Source organism: Gopherus evgoodei, chromosome 1 (assembly GCF_007399415.2).
Source record: "Gopherus evgoodei ecotype Sinaloan lineage chromosome 1, rGopEvg1_v1.p, whole genome shotgun sequence".
Classification (NCBI taxonomy): domain Eukaryota; kingdom Metazoa; phylum Chordata; order Testudines; family Testudinidae; genus Gopherus; species Gopherus evgoodei.
In genome coordinates this window covers 284,186,192-284,194,518 of record NC_044322.1, presented here as the reverse complement: position 1 = coordinate 284,194,518, position 8,327 = coordinate 284,186,192, and positions in this window count along the sequence as shown.

Genomic DNA, 8,327 nt, shown 5'->3' with positions numbered 1-8,327 from the left:
TTTCCATCAACCTAGTTACTGCCTCTTTAGGTGGTGCATTTACTACATGACAGAAAACCCCCTTCCATCACTGTAGCAAGAGTCTACACTTCAGTGCTATGGCCGCATAGCAGCAGCGCCACAGCTGTGCTGCTGTAGCACTTGTAATGTAGACATACCCTTAGACCAGGGATGGGCAAACTATGGCCCGCAGCTGTTTTAAGCTGGCCCGCGCTCCAGCTGGTGCACTGGGTCAGGGCTGCACCACGCAGCTCAGCCCTGCTCTGGCCAGGGTGCAAGGTTGGGGCCGCACCACATGGCTCAGCCCCGCTCCAGCACTCCAGATGGGGCTCAGGGTCGGGACTGTACCATGTGGCTCATGGAAGCCACAGCATGACCCCGCTCTGGCTCCTATGCACTCCAATGGGAGCTGCAGGGGTGGGGCCTGCGGATGGGATGGTGTGCAGAGCTGCCTGACCACTCCTCCGTGTAGGAGCCAGGGAAAGGAAAAGACACTGCTTCTGGGAGCCACTTGAGGTAAGACCACTCGGAGCCTGTACCTCCTGAGCCTCTCCCCACACCCCAACCCCCTGCCCCAGCCCTGATTCCCCTCTCGCTCTCCAAACCCCTTGATCCCAGCCCAGAGCACCATTCTGCACCCCAAACCCCTCATCCCCAGCCCCACTCCAGAGCCCGAACCCCCATCTGGAACCTGCACCCCTTCCCGCACCCTTGCCCAAGCCCTGATCCCCCTCCCTCTGTCCGAACCCCTCGGTTCCAGCCCAGAACATCCTCCTACACGCCAAACTCCTACAGTCCAAACTCCTCATTCCCATTCCCAGCTCCATCTCAGAGCCCGCACCCCCTCCTGCACCTCAACCCCAATTTTGTGACCATTCTTGGCCCCCATACAATTTCCATTCCCCAATGTGGCCTTTGGGCCAAAAAGTTTGCCCACTCCTGCCTTAGACTGTGAACTTTTTGAGGCAAAATTTTTAGTTCATGAGAACAATGGGTAAAATACTCTTTGTCTAATCTACTTTGTCCTTAACATTGTAAGTATGTACACATTTTCACTTCTCTTTCTCTAACAAAGTCTCCCTCCCTGTCATGCCTTATCTTTCTGGTTGAGGATGGCTTCTGGGAATCCCATGGAGCATCTCAGTGAAATCTGAGAACTGAAGTCAGGGGAGCTCTCTTCATCTTCCATTCTGCCTGTCTCCTTTTCACATTTCCCTTCACTGCCCCAGTGTATACTGTCATTTGTGTCTTGTAAAAATAAGAGCATATTATCAGCACTCAGTAACAATCATTTCTGCACTGGCAGAAGGAATCACTGTGGCATTCCCATTTAGGGGCAGCATATGGTGTACTCATAAGTAGGGCTCAGTGTCTGCCATGGAGGTCATGGACTTTCTGGAACCTCCATGACTTCTGCAGGGGCCAGTGCTTAGGTGACCCCGGGGCAGCCACAGCAGCCCCTGCTCCAGCAGCCCCGGGCAGCAGTCCATAGCTGGCTGGCCGGAGCAGCCCCTGCTCCAGTGTCTGCAGGCAGTGGTCCCTGGCCAGCTGGCCAGAGCTGCTGCGATCTGCTGGCCCAGGCAGTTGGTGTTGCTGGCCTTGGGAACCCACCCCCCAGTAGCTCCCCTTCCCCCAGAGACCCTCCCAGCCACACACCCACACCCAATTTAATCACAGGTATTTTTAATATAAATCAAGGACAGGTCACAGGCCATGAATTTTTGTTTATTACCCGTGATCTGTCCACGACTTTTACTAAAAACACCCGTGACTAAAATGTAGCCTTAGTCATAAAAATTAAACACACTATCTCTTCTGAGTTTTTTACCTTTGCTCTTGCCCAGTTAGAGAGAGTAGACCTAGGAACAGAACTCACATGCTTCAGTTAGAAGTGTGGAGCTCTACATAAAAGGGCAATGGAAACTTTAGCATTGCTACCTAAAATGTGTGGATTGAGTATGCATTTTTCACGCATCTTGAATTAAATACTGTGGGCCAAGTTTCTGTGTTTTGCTATGCAGATGCAACTTCCACTGAACGTTGCTTGATTTGATTGCTCTGCTACTTTTGCTGAAGCAGAGAGAAATGAAATCTCCATTAAAATCCACTGGCCGTGTCACGGGCACAGGCAACTTAATCTAAGTGGCTTTTGTAGTGCATGTTGTAAGTTACTGAAAAGGCATGAGGTTTTCTTAGCCTCCAGTATATGGTGAATGAAGAAAAATAAGGCATTAGCTCCAGCCTTCAATAATAATTGAATGTTTTTTTTTTCCTTAAGCCCTGCAACATTTTAAAAATATTAGTTAATGCTGACTCATATCAAATCAGTTCCACTAAAAACAACTCAGCTCCAGATCCTTGGTGGTGCAGGCACTCATTATTTTTCAGCTGAAAGCTTTCATCCTATCCTTTTGCTTGTCCAATATTTACCCTGCACTTACATTCAAATGGAAAATATTGGGGTGCATATTATGAGCATTACACGGTTTGTGGTAATCCAAATTGTTTTTTTCCCTTTCTTCTAAAAAGGAAATAGCAGCTTTGGAGTTTTACAAAAATAGTAGTATTGGTGGTGCACCCTGTTAACAGACCACAAGTTATTTTTTATTTGAGTCTGAATCTTTGTTTCTGAGGTTCAGAAAAATGAATCACTGCTTTGTGTTGCTTCATACTTGACAGTATTTAGAAGTTGATAACATTTACTTCTTTCAGTGGAAGGGAGACAAAGTATGATCTCCCCATTGTCTGAGTCTGCACATACTGACTCTGCAAGACGCATACTTTATAGTTCAGCAATTCAAGAGCAATTTGAGGTCTGATTCTTAGTATTGAAAGCCTTAAACGATATAGGACCAATTGGCCTAAAGGACTTCTGTGTCTCTATGGTCCATGGTGATAATAGGGTTGAAACTTCTGGCCATCTATGTACAGTTTTGAAAGTCTGAGAAAGCAGGACCTTTACATATGAGAGGCAATTTAATGGTGAAGCTCAAGATTCCTTTTTTTCCTATTTATTTTCCTATGTCTTTTGTTGTATAATGGTGTGGGATGCTGTGTGTGTCTGTGCCCACATTCTAATTTATATAGGTACATTCCTTAATTTGCCATAAATCATGTTCTTAGTTACTCTTTTCTAAGATGCTCCAAATTCTTTGGTCATGGGTATTGAAAAATCTGAATTTATTATATAGATATTGACCAGAACTGATACCAATATAGCATCACCCATTGTCATGCTCCTAAGATGTAGCAAATAGAATACTCTCTTACCTGAAAACCATGGAAAACTAAGACAGGCTATGGGGAAGTGGTCCGGGGAAATGTAAAGCAGCAATTAGTAAAAGAACATAGCATGTGCTGCTATATTTAAAGGATCTGTGAGTTGGGACACAGAGCAGGAGGTGGGACCGGGTCCCTCCATCCAGCTGTTGGAAGAAGTGGCTATGCCCTAAGGAAAGGAATTAGAACTGTCACACTCTAAGGGAGAGGACTGCACTGGGACTGAATCAGCAGGGAGTTGTGGTCAGCAAACTGAATCCAAGAAGGCTGGCGTCACTGAGGACTCAAGTAGAGGCAAGGAGTCACCAGGGAAGAAGCCCTCAGGGTGCTGGCCAATTCCAGAGTAGGAACCTTACCGAACCAAGCCAAGGTATTGTGATGGGCCCTGTTGGACTGTTAAAGGACTGAGCCCGGGGAGGGCTGTAGGACATTGGGGACATTTTGAATTGTGCACCCTGGAAGGGGTTTGTTTGTTTCGCATATGGACAGTGTGACTTGGCCAGAGGGCTGAGTCACCAAAGACTCACCTGATAAACACAGCCGCTAACAGGGGGCACTATGAGCTAAGGAAATCAAGACAACAGATGCACCTGACCAGAAGAGGGCATTCATGAGAGGTGGATGCCACTCTGTTACAGGGACACAAGAGGCACAGAGGTGAAGTGGCTTACCCAAAGTTACACAGCGGGTTGGCAGAGCCAGAAATAGAACCCAGAAGTGATATTCTGTGCTGCTCCTCTAAGAGGAGTATTTGTAACTGTGATTGAATAGGGAGAAAGCTCCTTCTAATATATTTTATCTCTGCAATGAGAGATGGGTTTACTGGAAGTAAGGGTCTCTTTTTGGTTTTTGCATCTCATACACAGGTATAAAAAGGAAGTGATGAAGTTAACTGGTAGAGTGATTAAGGAGAGAACAGAACTATGAAAATTGTTTTAATCTTGGTTAACGTCACCAGTTGCAGCTCTGCTGAACTAAGAGAGAAATTATTTTCATGAAGTCAAGAAGCTTCACACTGAAGATCAACTTTTCAGTGCAGCCTTAACCATGGATTAGGAGGTTTTGTCAGTAATAATATGTAGGTACAGTTAATGCAGGCAGATAAGTACCTGAAGTGTGAGTACAATCAAGTGCTTCATTGGAGCATTAATGGAGACATTAATTGAACCCACAAATAAGTGTAGGCACAAGAGCTCTCACAGTTTGTGGGCACAGTGGGAGAGGTAAGCTTCTAAACTGTTTCCTGATGTCATTAGCTGCAACAGTAAATATATGGAATCATATCCTCACTTTGTTTAGATTGTCTTCACTCCAATTACTTCAGTGGCGCTATGCCAGTATATGTCAGCTGAGTGTCTAGCTCAGTGTCTGAAAGGAAGTAGCATAGAAACAGTACCAGACCAAATATGAAAAAACAAATATAACTAACATTATTACTCAGTAAAATATGTTACATTTGTTCTCTTTTAATAAAAAACAAAGTATAAATAGATTTTTTTAAAGGTCAGATTAAAATATAGAGGCCAATTTTTTGCTCTCCTTGGATCAAATCCTGACATCTTCACTCTGTTTTTACACTGTACTTACTCAAGCAAAATTTCATAGCCTTCAATATGAGTTTGTCTTCAAGAAGAATAGAGGACAACTGGAGGACTTCAAGATTTGCATCACAAGCTTTACTGGAATAATTGGTATACCTGAGAACACACTCAGAGCCAGATTGCCCTCTCTTCTTCATAACTGTACAAAGAGGGACAAGCTGCACACAGATCTCTCTGCCCACATGGAAAAAGGGAATCAACCATTTGCGGCATTGTCTTCTACCTGCCTATGGACCTCACAGCACCCTTTCTGAAGGAGAGCTATCCACATGAGGTGGGAAGAATTGGGTGAGCTGGGAGCAGTGTGGTAGGTCAGGGGTGGAAGCAGATGGATACACATCAGTTCTTCTTTAGTCCTACAGAGATTTCCCAGAAAAGGCCATGCATCTTGTGGCTTTCCAACCAAGGACCTCATTCCAATGTCATTGAAATCATTGAGAAGACTCCCATTGACTTCAGTGAACATTGGATCAGGTCCAGATTGTTACACACACACACACACACACACACACACACACACACACACACACACACACACACTATATATATATGTTCGATCTACATGATGAGCTCAAAGGTGGGGTTTTCTCAAAGGATTCTTCTACCTTTTGTAATCCCCACCCAGGTTTTAGGAAGACCTGCTAGATCATTATTTTATTTATAATATAGATCATTATTTTATTTATAAAATAATGATCTAGCAGGTCTTCCTAAAACCTGGGTGGGGATTACAAAAGGTAGAAGAATCCTTTGAGAAAACCCCACCTTTGAGCTCATCATGTAGATCGAATTTGCCTATATAATTCTTAGATACTATGGTGATGGACACTGTAGAAAATCTTAAAATAAAGACTGTACTGTGATGACATTGCCACAGGTTCATGAAATGCTCCTTATACATTTCAGCAACCAGCAGTGTTTTCACAAGATAAATCCTTCTAGTTACTTTATTACATTATTTTCACCTGTCTACCAACTGGTTGCAGATTTTGGAGGCTTGCAGGCTGGTTTTCCATTGGAGGAGAAATCACTGATGCTGTGTTTGGGTATTTTCTTAGTATAACTAATATTTTGCTCTATATCCACCAGTCTTTGAAGAGAGGTGGTCAAACATTGTGCAGGTAAAACCTTTTTTTCAAGAATCTCAACCAAAACTTCAGTCTCTAGCTGTCAGGGAGCAACTTTGCCTCAAGAGTTTCTTTTATTTAGAGAGATTAAGGCAGGCAGCAAACTTTCACCCTGCAAAAGAAACTGCCATCCAACCCTAATAATACAGCATTTCTTCCAAGACTCTACAGTGGTTGCAGAGGGGGAGGGTCCCAGAGCCCAGGATCCAGTCCAAGCCCAACCATCTAAACAGCAAATTTTAACTCTGCAGCTGGAGCCCCCCATGCCTGAGTCAGCAGACCCAGGCCGACTGGGGGTATTTAATTGCTGTGTAGATGTACCCTCTAATCTACCTTATTTATTGGAACTTCACATTTAAACAAATTATTTAAGAAAGAAATCAACCTGAATTGTGCCTATTCTGACTCCCTATGCTGAATTGGTGTGAGTGAGAAACCCACTGTTCCCACACAAAACACTCATAGCTTGACAACACTAGTGATCCAATTTTCCTTTCTTTTTCTTGCATCCATTTCCATTTGCTGTGCTCCTACATACATTGGTGTATTTTCATGCTTGTTCTGCATTCTCTATGTCACATTGTCCTGTTTTATTATTTTTAATCTCTGAACAGAACTAAGCACAAAGTTTTCTTTTAAAAAGTAATAAAAGAATAATGAATACAAAAGCAATGGATTTTTGCTTAAATGATTGAGACACTGATCTTACTAATTATATGTATTATAGTCACTCCAAAAAGTCATGCTTGGGATGTGGCCCCATTGTGCCAGATGTGGTTCAAAGATACAGAAGGACACCATCACTGCCATGAAAAGCTTAGGATCTAATATACTAGAGCTGGTGCTGAGAAGCAGGGAGGGAAGATAAGGGTAATTAGCAATACATGGTTACATAGACTAATATGATGTAAAACTTGAGTCACACTCTTTTTGTTGTTTTTAAGTTATAGGATAGAAACAAACAAATGAATAGAATAGACTTCCCTCCAACTCTGGACTATATTTCTAGAGCAATGACCAAGGAATTGGATTTACCGCTTCCAATATTTGTTGAGCCAATATTTAATATCTCTGAACTGAGATATCATATTCCAGATTTTAACATAGGGCTAATTTTCAAATGAAAAATGATGGTTTTTTCCAAATAAATGCTGATAAAACTAAAGCAGCACGAATGTGAGGCACTATCATCTAACTCACAATTGATTGCCTAGAGCTGATAATATTAACAGGATGACCCAAGTAACATTGGTTAGCCAGTGCTGGGATAATAAAATCCCTTATGCATATCTCACAGGAGCACATTGGTTCTTTCTCACTCTGCAGCTAGTCTTTGCATTCTTGAGATTGTTTTGCTTGTCAACTTGATTTTGTTTTTTTGTTTTTATTGGGAGATAACAGTTAACACGTGACATTTGCTAAGGAGTTTTTGGCATGCTGGGGATCTAATATTCCTGGGCATAGCTGTTAGTACTGTTTTTTACCATCAGTGGCCAGATTGGAATTCACTTGGTCTCTCTGTGAAGGGATTCCTCTGGGATGGCTGTTCCTTTCCTGTGCAGAAGGGGCTGCTCTTCCTCTCCTCTGCAGCTTTGTTCCTCCCCCATCCTGGGACCTGGCAGAGGCTTTCCCTGAGACTGAAGTCACATGTTGGGGGAAGGAGCGGGCAAGAATTGCGTGTGCACTTGTGAAGCCCACTCTCATGCACACAGCGCAAACATCAGAGGAAAGTTGATAGTACCAGAAACTGTACTCTTTTGCAAGGAGCCACCTCTGCACTAGAGGCCCCTGGGAGTGTGTGATTATGCTGCACCAGTGGAGTGGTGTTGCCAGGCAGTATATATGTGCAGAGGCGGGCCACATCACATCAGTGGAGTCATTTTGACCCAAAGTTTGTTGGAGGTGGGACAAGCAGCTGGCTTCACAGATGAGTGCAATCCTCACCTCCTTAAAGCCCCTGCTTTACACCATGTCCTATATTTACCCCATCAAAGTGTGTGTGTTTCAGGCCATGGAGCCCTTTGAAAATTTTACTCCATGCCCATGTGAGTCTGTGCATGTTTATAGAGCTCTCTGTGTCCCAGCCTAACCACATGTTGTGCCTGTCTTCTCAACAGGAGGGTCTCTCTCCCCACCTAGCAATATCTTCTTTCCCTCCATTGGGTGGAGGAGTGGGCAGCTGTTCTCTGCCTGCTCCCAGAAGCCCCAGGACTGTGGTGAAGGGACTCATTCCCTCCTTCCCCCTTCCCTCATGCCCCATTTAGAATAACCAGATGTCCCTATTTCATAGGGAGAATCCCGATTTGGGGGTCTTTTTCTT